The 10,845-nt window shown below is 34.2% G+C and overlaps 2 non-coding genes across 2 annotated transcripts; both read left to right on the top strand.

Annotated features, from left to right (window-relative positions):
* Nucleotides 1-4,027: 4,027 nt before the first annotated feature.
* Nucleotides 4,028-4,146, top strand: LOC149409729 (5S ribosomal RNA). Its single transcript, XR_016305160.1, has one exon. It is a non-coding gene; the product is annotated as a 5S ribosomal RNA (ribosomal RNA).
* Nucleotides 4,147-4,468: 322 nt separating this feature from the next.
* LOC149409728 (5S ribosomal RNA) lies at nucleotides 4,469-4,587 on the top strand. Its single transcript, XR_016305166.1, has one exon. It is a non-coding gene; the product is annotated as a 5S ribosomal RNA (ribosomal RNA).
* Nucleotides 4,588-10,845: the final 6,258 nt, after the last annotated feature.

The following is a 10,845-nucleotide window of genomic DNA, read 5'->3' as shown; positions in this document are numbered from 1 at the left end:
AAAACGCATTAATCGTGGCCAGCGATCAGTGTTGCCAGCTCAACTACTTCAAAATATGCCAGAAATATGCTAAATTCCTTTAAAAAATGCCAAAAAAAGCCAACATAAATTTAACTTAGTATTTGTTGATAAATAGAGTGATGGGAAAAATATGGCAGAAAAATGCTAAATTATATTTTAAATGCCAAAAAAAAGCTATCATAAATTTAATTTAGAAATAAAATCAGTGAAATAAAATATCAATATCTTCATCTTCATCTTCTTCTTCTTCATTAACAGCAGCTGATGTGGAAGGCTGAGAGACGGAGTCGTAACTTTCTTTGGTTTCAATGCAGCGTAGTACTTCGCCAGGAACAGTGTAAGAATAACAGCACTTTCCTGCTCTCTTTAGGCCAAATCTCACGTACAAAATGGCATTCAGGGTTCTCACCGCCAAACGATTTCGGAGTTTTGTTTTGACCAGACTAATTTGGCTAAATACACGTTTAATGTCCGCATTTGAATGCGGCAATGTTAAAATAGACATTGCAAACTGACATAAATCACCGAAGGGGTTATTATTAGCTGCATCTTTATATTGCATGACTTCATTCCAAAACTCTACAGTGCAAGTCAACGATTCTCATTTAATGTGAACTATGTTTCTCCATTGAGACACCAGTTTTTCAATCGATATAATTTTTGTTAGTTAAAAAAATGGTTTTTATTGTTTTCATGTTTCTGTAAAAATAAGCCAAATAAATATGCTATATACTAAAAACATAATAGTTATGCTAAAAATGGAGTAATCATGCCAAATTTAGCATATAATATGCTAACATGGCAACACTGCCAGCGATCCCTAATAATTACCAAAATTTAACCAAAACTTTTTTAATGTTTCGAAATTTTACACTGGACTCGGACCTATGCACCACTTTTTTAATTTTTTTTTATTACAAAAAAAGTATAAGCAACATAGATGAATTATATTTATAATGAATTATATTTCCAAGAGTTAAGAAACTCATTTAATTTAATCAAATATCAATAGACACTGAGGGTTAGTTTTTTTTTACAATCACTCAAATAATTTGTTGCTAGTAGAAGGCTGACGGGTCACGATGACAACTCTGGGAGCTGGTTACATTATTATGAAGAGGCATTCGGGTCCGGGTCTCAGTTCGGGTCCGAGGTCAGGTGCGAGTCTGGGTACGAGGCTTGGTCCGAGTCCGGATTCGAGTTTGGGTCCGAGTTATCTGGGAGTGGTTAATTTGAAAACATAGTTGGAGTTGGATCCGCTTTCGGCAAAGGTTCCAGATTCAAGAACTCATTTAGGCTGAATCTACACACAAAAAAGTATGGCGGATACTCACGAGCGGCGCGTATACTACGCACACAAAACTCAAGTCCTTATGGCCTGACTCGGGTAGAACCTGATTGCCCACACTGCTTGCAGACAGGGGTGGTCGCACCACCGCACACCACCGGGTGGTCGGCTAAGGGGTGTGGAAGTCCTGACCTGCACCAGTCGCCCCAACCACCACCAATTTCTCAACAAGACTGCCAGTCGTGGTTCGGCGAAACTTCCCCGTCACTCTATTGTTTACTTTACTTTTATGTGTTTACAGGTACTGGAGTGTGGGTCCCCTCCACCAACTATCTGCCTGACACTTGAACTTGATAGTTTTGTTGTTTATTTTTCTGTGTTGTCTTTAGTTTAGTACTTGTAAGCGCTTGCATACCGCTTCATAACACCGTATGCGGGGACATTGAAGGCCTAACTTCATTTATATAAATTGTAGAGCCGTTTATTCAAAAAAATTAGATTCATGCGAGAGCTCCGAAGGGGTGACCATAAGTCACCTATACCGGGGTGGGACAGGGTGGGTGTACCTTCAATGCTTGCAGACAGGAAACGCCTAGAATATTTCAAATTAGAAAAATAAATACACATAGTATCAAAAATGACTCAACTTTCTTTTCTAATTTATAAATAACCACGTGGATGACGAACCTCGTGCTGGCACTTTTGTTGGACGCTGTGAACTCTCTCGCTGCAGCAGCTGGTCCAGTTTCTTCACCACCTAGGATTCTTGCTGCAGAGTCTCCATCTTATATCTTCGTGTCACCTGTTCCTGTACTTCATTTTACTCAACTTGAATTCACTTTATTTTTGTAATATTTATATTTTTTGTAATACCTGCATCAACTCTAAAGCGCCCCTGAGAAAATCCAATTTGTAGACTACTTAGACAAACTTAAAATCTTATTAGAAAATCAGTATGGTTTCCGAAAGAATATCGGAGTACAAGATTCAAGTATCAGAGACCATTCTAAAAAATGTTGACCAAAAAAAAGTTGCTTTTCGGTATTTCTGGATCTGAGCAAGGCTTATGATACAGTGTCCCACAAAATCTTCCTTAAAAAAACTGGAAAACATAGGTATTAAAAATTCAGCTTATAACTGGTTCAAATCATATATAACTGACCGCAGCCACTCACTAAAAGTAGAAAATATAACAAGCGTCAATAGATACATAAGTTACGGAGTTCCCCAAGGAAGGGAATTAGGACCCATCCCGTTTTTACTGTATATTAATTCCTTGTGTCAGTTAGACATTTTCGGAGATATTATTTGCTTTGCGGATGACATTGTTCTTGTTTTTAAATCGGATTCTTGAAAGAAGTGTATTTAAAAAAGCAACTGAAGGAATTAACAAGATAAAATATTGGTTAGACGATAATCTGCCGACACTAAATATAGACAAAACAAAGTACATGGCATTAAGCATAGATCCCAGACGACAACCAAGACTAGATGAAAACTTAACCATGACTGCACATCTAAAAAAAATTACCTATGCAACCCACTAACACGGACCCATGTAATTAAAGACTTGGGCATATACATTGACAGCTATTTTAGATGGACAGAACAAATAAATAAAACAGCGGGTAAAGTAAAAATATATATATATATTTCTTTAATACGAAACATAATGCAAACTAAGACTCTAAAAAGATATATTACGCATTAGCCCGATCAATTATCTCTCACGGTATGGTTGGTTGACAAAGCGCAAAACGTCTTAATTAAAGTTATCCCAAAAAAACCTTACAGATTCCCGACAATAATTATATAAGGACATCACCGTACTGAACATATAGCAACTATACATACAAATTATAGCTCTATAATTATCAAAAAGACAAACTAAACCATCATACTGTACAACACAATTACGAAACAAGAAACAGACATCAACACATGATTAGATAAATACCACTTGTGGACAAAGACTCCATAATCTGGCTCCAAATTTTTTCAATTTAATTGAAAAAGATATTAAAGACCGGGCAACAAGTGTAAATATAAGAACCAAAATTCCCACATGGATAGTCAACAAAGGCATTGTACAGTTTGTACACAATATATTATAACACACTCCACGCCTTTATTTTTCTCTTTTGTTCTCATTCATTTATTTGTATTTTCATTTCTTTCGATAAACATATTTTTTTATTTATCTATCTAATTATATATTTTTTATTTATCTTTTTTATATATCCTTTTATTTATATCTCTGATTTTATTTAAATTATCATTAACTAAAATAAGATATCACTCCTGCTACCTCGGAACAGGCTCAGCCCAGTGACGATTATACAAAAAAAAAAAATGGGTGTGTCAAGCCTACGCAAGACAGAAGTGAAACTTCTAGTATTCTTCTCTCTCTCTCTTTTCATTTCATTCTCTCTTTTTTTCTGTCTATTGACATATTTATAAGTAGCATGTGATAAAAAAAATTAAAAGTTATAAAAAAAGAAAAAAAAAATTAGTTAAAGCGGGGATCGAACCTCGGTTCTTCACGACCACAGTCGTGCGCTCTGCCTGTAGACAGCGAAGATGAGTTAGGAGAGTGAGTTAAACTAGGTATATAATATTTACACCTTGCTAATGTTTTCAGTATTATTAGGGCTTTTTTATACTAATTTTCATATATTTATTGGCAGGTAGAGTAGAAATTAATATTGTTTAGCGTTTGCCAACGACCATACCATGTTGAACACACCGGTTCTCGTCCGATCACCGAAGTTAAGCAACATTGGGCGCGGTCAGTACTTGGATGGGTGACCGCTTGGGAACACCGCGTGCCGTTGGCCTATTTTTTATTTTAATTTCATGTTTTTTTTATTTTTTTATCATTACTATAATTAATAATATCATAAAATTCTTTAACTTTTCAAGTATGCTACAGGCCTAAAATATTACTTAGTGGATTGATATTATGGTCAACCATTGAAAAAAAAAATTCCTACAAACTTATTAATGTAATTACGATCTTTTTCAAGCGCGTATGTAATGATTATTTTTATCAACCTCGCACACACCTTGCTAATTTTTTCAATATTATTAGGGCTTTTTTATACTAATTTTCATATATTTATTGGCAGGTAGAATAGAAATTAATATTGTTTAACTTTTGCCAACGACCATACCATTTTGAACACACCGGTTCTCGTCCGATCACCGAAGTTAAGCAACATTGGGCGCGGTCAGTACTTGGATGGGTGACCGCTTGGGAACACCGCGTGCCGTTGGCCCATTTTTTATTTTAATTTTATGTTTTTTTTCATTTTTTTATCGTTAACATCATAAAAAATTTTATATCATTCTTTAACTTTTCAATTATGCTACAGGCCTAAAATATTACTTAGTGGATTGATATTATGGTCAACCATTAAAAAAAAAAAATTCCTTAAAAACAAAAAAATAATATTCCATGGCCGAGAATCGAACTCGGATCAACTGCTTCGAAAGCAACTATGCTGACCATTACACCACCAACGCCAGTTGTCGAGATGAGCTAAGAAGCATTTATATTTTACTTCAAAACTTTTACTACATCAAATGAACTTTAATCGGTCCCGCATTTTCGTTTCGGTCATGAGTTGGTTTTACTCCTCGAAATTGCATGACGCGCGTAAAGAAGTTTCACTTCAAAAATTATGTTGTTTTATTGGTTAATAAATAATTTTAAATAAAATATAACATCGACTGTAGAGGTAAGCATCGGGACATATTTAGCGACAGCCCCCAGAACTTTTCTGACTTCAAACATTATTGTCTCCTGTTTGTTGGTGTTGTTTTACATACGTACTAATAAACTCTTTTGAATTTCACCCAAATGATAAATAACCGTTTGCTATACATTAGCGGTTGTTTATCAGTTGTATAAAATTAAAAACGCGTTTATAAGTAAGGCCCTATTGTTTTGTTCTTACATATTGTTGTACCTCGTAATTGGACAGTTGATTTATTTTTGGTATTTTTTTTTGGTTAACCCCTTTTGTCTGTGTAGGTAAGATTTTTTTCTTCATTATTCAGTGCATTGTTTAATACAGTCATTGAGAATGCTAAGACCACCAAGCTAGGCACACGCTGACTATGGTTTTCTGCGATGTTGCATATCTCCACAGGCGAATGTGGAGGAATTCCCTATAATAAGGCGCAGCTGAATTTCCCCCCTCATACCAACATAACACAAACAGACATGTATGTAGTGATGCTGAAGCTGAAGAATATGATTCTCCAAAACTTGCAATTTTAGTAGGGTTTTTAGGTAAAAAAAATCCCTTCCGATAAACCACAGAGCCTCTAAGTCTATAATAGGCAGGTAACGTTTAAAACATCCATATAAGGTAAAAATTGTGAGGCGCATATGACGCCGTTCTATTTGTATAAAGAACATTAACTTTAAATTCAGTAAATTTAAATGATTCACCACTTCATGAAATCTAAGAATCTAAAAAATAAAATAAAATGCTAGTCACATGCCGATGTTGTAGTGGTTGAAAATAATAATAATACAAATAATATAAAAAAGCAAGATTTTATTTAATTCTTTGTTATTGATTTTCTGCAGAAATTGATTCGATTCATTTGATTGATTTGATTGATTCAAGTGCATTCACCATCGTGTTTGAAGATATAATCTGAAAATTAAAAAATATAACACTTTGGATATGATGAATTTATTAAGCACAACTGAACATAACATAACTTTAGAGATATTGGTGTTTTTTCAGGTCTGGCTGTTGTATGTTGTCTGTTGTATGCTGATGATGCGGTGCTAATTGCTAACAGTATGATCTAAAGTCTCTCGTGTCTAGGATGAACGAAGAATATATGAAGAATGAGTGAATGATGAATGTAAGTAAGTCTAAAGTCATGGTGTTTGAAAGAGAGAGAGAGTATGAAAACAGTGTGCAATATAGTTACATTTTAATTAATTCTGGTAAACGTATTACTAAAATCACTGATTTTTTAACTGAATTCCTTAGAAAGTTACAAATTCATAAATCGCTAATTTTTTAGTTGAAAAACGTTTTATAAAATTTGCAAGCCCCCGTTGTTAAAGTCTTGTGACGTTAATCAATTATTTGTTGTCCATGGCCCATCTCCCTTGACACTTTTATCGATAACTGCAAAGTTGCCCTTCAAACTGTACTTACTTGTTTTGTTGGTACAATTGTCCATATCCATGAAACATTCATTGGAAAAAGTTTTGAGAAGACCTTCAAAATTTAGAGCACAAAATGTATCAACATTTTCATCAGAGCAGCCAATGGGACAGATTGAATTGTTTAACATAAAATCTTTCGGATCATTAACAAGAGTTCTTTCAGCAATTTCAAAGAGTTCGTCGTTGTTTTTGGTAGCATTTCTTATTGAAGAAGAAAGATTATCATTATTTTATCAAAATTTTCAGTGATAATCTTGTCTTTTACATTTGTGCTTTTTGCTACGCTTAAAAATATAAAACCTGCAAAAAAAATTGAAAAATTCAGACCCACGCTTTTGATGATAATGTTGTGATCAGCTAATCAATGTTATAACGGCTTGACAGGTGATCAAAATTTGATTAAAAGCCTAAAAGGGACGATGTTCTGCATTTTCAAGTATACAATTTTGGAATTTTTTAAAATATTGTTTTTTTCAGGAGCGCAGAGATTTGGGTTGGTAAGCCTGGGGTGTTACAAATTACAAACAAAGCATGATGAGCATCAAATAGATGTCATTGAACACCTATTCTCGGCCCGTTTCAGATTTTGAAGAATAACTATTGAGGTAGAAAGTTGTTAAAACTAATAATTTCGTAAAATAGAAAATAATGTAAATATGGGAAATTTTGTTAAGGATATTATTGTTGATTCAGAAAACAAAGTCAGTGCACAATGGCCGAGTGGTTAGAGGGATTGTCCTGGTAAGACAGGGATTAACCTATTTTTATTTTCTGCTTCTTATTCTGCTGTTTATTGGCATTATCTTTGTCTTTATCGAATAATAATAATATAAATGTCTACCTGTAACAATGATGTAACCTACCACCTTCATTTTATAAATTCAACAACATTTCTTTAAGCAAATTTTTTTAAGCAAATAAAATGTTTACAAACAACTTTCAGAAAATGGATTATTTTAATGTTCAGGTTTTAAATCGTTTGATTTACTGGTTTCATACGATAATTCAGCGATTGTAAACCATTAAAAATACCTAACTAAATATCTACCACACTGTTGTATTAAAACGACTACCGTAATACGGACACGTGTCAAATATATTTTTATGAATAAAAAAAAAATAAAAAAACCTTTTTATGTATAAACCGCACAAGAGTTCCAACTGCTCTACCAAATCAAAAAAATATCAGAAATGAAGATATTTAAAACTAAAGACAAAACATAGCTTGCACAGCGCCCTTGAGGTGTTTTTGCACAAAAACGGCGCTATACAAGTCATCCAAGTATTATTATTATTATAGCTGTGAGAACAAAATGATAATCTACTTGCAAACGTTTTGAAGAAGATTTAAAAACAACTAGAATAAAAAAAATATTTAAAAAAAACACACACTACAAGCCGCCTCAGAACAGAAAACCCTAGTGAGGAGGAATGTTAAATCGTTAAATTAATTCTCATATTATTTCTGTACAAACTTTGCCATAGAAGGTAATAAAAAACATAATAAAAAAAACTTCAATTACTCGTCCAAGGTTGATCACTCAATTGAAAATTTTATTTTTAAAAAACAATAAAATTTTATTACGTTTATTAATTTTCAATTCGATACGTAATACTCGATTCGATTGCGATTATTTTATTAAATTTCGCTGTAGCGGAATGGGTCAACTTCTTCACTTAGAACCAAGAAGAACCGAAACGTGGTTCAAATCTCAGCATAAGCATATCGCACTAGTACCGAACTGCTTGGAGTCATTATGTTTTTGGCATCCCAATTGGGATATGTTGTGAAACGCAAGGGAATGATCATAAAAGGAAATGGGAAAGAGGAAGGTTCAGAATTACCTGGCTATTCATAACTGGTCTCTCAACACGTGTAACGTTGATTGTCACCGCATGTATATATCTTACTGTATTCCGGTGAAGTGATCCACCATCGCTTGCAGAAATATCAAGGGAATTGAAATGAACACGCGGAATATCAATTGAGATATAATAATATGTTGAATATTTAATTAAAACTTTAAATACAAGAGCAAGGACTCACATTCAGTAAAACAGGGGTGGTTGGTTACTTGAAAGCACAAACGTAATATGCACGACTACGATAACTTGGCAACGACATTTACTTGTAAAATTTTATTAACTAAAACATCTTAAAATAAGACATCACCAAATAAGCGCCAGTCTAGAATCTCTTCTAAACAAATTTATAACTTGGTGATATCTAAGATTGCTACCAAATTAAGTATCTATTTCATAAGGATTATTAAAATGTCTCACGTGTGTGAATAATCTGCCGACAATCAAGCAGCTCGTTCTCACGTGTCGTCTGCACCGGCCTCGAAACCCAACTGCCTTCTCTGGAACTCAACGCGCAGAAAAAATTTTGTATCCTCCGAGTGACAGCCGTAAACCACTGACAACGCGTGTCTAAAAGTCATACTATGTAAGCGGACGGTTCCTACCCAAAGATATTAGAAGAACGAGATGTGCTATGCGCAGTTCGTACTGAGTGGAATTGTTTTGCCGAGTGTCGCCGGTTTTGTTCACCAATACTACTGCACACCTTCGCTTGCGCTAAGGTATCCGCACTAATACATAGAACAGATTTCTGTGCGTACACGTCCCGATACCGTTCAAAGTACCCTAATTAGGTAGTACTCCGGCTACGGTCCGGCGGCCAACATAGCATATCTCGTTCTTCTAATATCTTTGGTTCCTACCGCTACACACGCTTTAAGTCATGTCAAGCTTAAAGCATCGTAACGGCCTCCTTAGTCGAGGGGTAAAGCTTGCGACCAGCAAGACGGAGGTCGCGGGTTCAAATCCCATTAATTTAAGTAATTTCACAATTTACCTATTTAAAGTAATATATTCTATTTGCGACGCTTTCCAGAATGGGAGACCCCCTGGTGTAAGATCACCATTCGTAATCAAAGCGTTGCTTGAAATAGCTTTAATTTTCCACCTTCCTCTTCCCCATCAATATGACGCCAAGTTGAACAATGTGATGCCAACAGAATTGCCAAGATGCTGAGAGAAGAAAGCTTCAAGACTTCAAACTACGACAAAAACAAGACTCACTGAAGCGTGCAAAAACCAAGTTTCCTCTTGAGACAGATGGATCAGAGATAAAGATCAAGATATAAAGTCGGAATTCTCAGTATATTATTACGACCTCATTTTCCCTAATACTGATTTTTTATATCGTATCTGCCCAAAAGTTCTTCAAATAAAAAATGATAAATACGTGACCAGATATCATGTCAAAAAACTCTACAAATATAAATTTATAACGGCACTCGGAAAGCGAGAGTGGTTTCCCTTGAATTGCGTCAGCTGGGAGTTCTAGATTTTTTACGATTCGTTCAGAACAAGAGACTTAAGAGTAATTTTGCATAAGAGTTCACAAGCTTAAATAATAGTTTCAGACGGAACTTAGAATTTTGCAGCATGATATAGTGTGCAATTCGAAGCAACTCGAAACATTAGATTGTAGGATGTATCACATTACAATACACACATAATGATGTACAACCGTACCTCATAAAAGGTACCATAATTACAGATTTAAAAAATATATTTATATTTTAATATTATCTTTTTATTAATTGTAAAACGGGGGCTTCAGCGCGGGTCTTTACGGTTGTTCCTTGTAAATTTAAATGAACAGTAAAGTGCGATTTATTTCAATCAGTGTTTTAACTCATAAATTGGAATCAGATAATTTATGGGCATCCCTATCGCTGAAGGTAAGTCAGCGATCTACATCCCACTTCCCATATTGGCGACCCATATATATATATATATATATATATATATATATATATATTTATATATAAGATTTAATAACTATTTCTTCGTATATTACTTTATATATAAGATCTAATAACTATTTCTTCACGCTCGGTCAGTTGTTCTATTGTTTTGTTGAAAATAAATAATATTTTTTTCATTAGATACAATTATTTACATATTTCAAAACATTATTTGATAATGTGGGCCTCACTGGATGCTTTACCCGTGCTGAAGCCCCCGTTTTAAAATTAATTAAATGATAAATGTATATTTTTTAAATCGGTATTTTTTTTACTTTCTATGAAGTACGGTTGTACATATTTATGTGCGTATTGTAATGTGATACATCCTACAATCTCATGTTTCGAGTTGCTTCAAATTGCACAACATATCATGCTGTATAATTTGAAGTTCTGTCTGAAACTATTATTTAAGCTTGTGGACTCTTGTGCAAAATCGCTCATAAGTCAAAAGTAGTCTCGTGTCCTAAACGCAAAGTAAAAAAATTAGAACTCCCTACTGACGCAATTCAAGG

Source organism: Hesperophylax consimilis, chromosome 30 (genome assembly GCF_061612785.1).
Source record: "Hesperophylax consimilis isolate HC1 chromosome 30, BYU_Hcon_1.0, whole genome shotgun sequence".
In the NCBI taxonomy this organism is placed as follows: Eukaryota; Metazoa; Arthropoda; class Insecta; order Trichoptera; family Limnephilidae; genus Hesperophylax; species Hesperophylax consimilis.
Note: the sequence above shows the minus strand (reverse complement) of the source record. Positions and strands in the feature narration are given on the sequence as shown.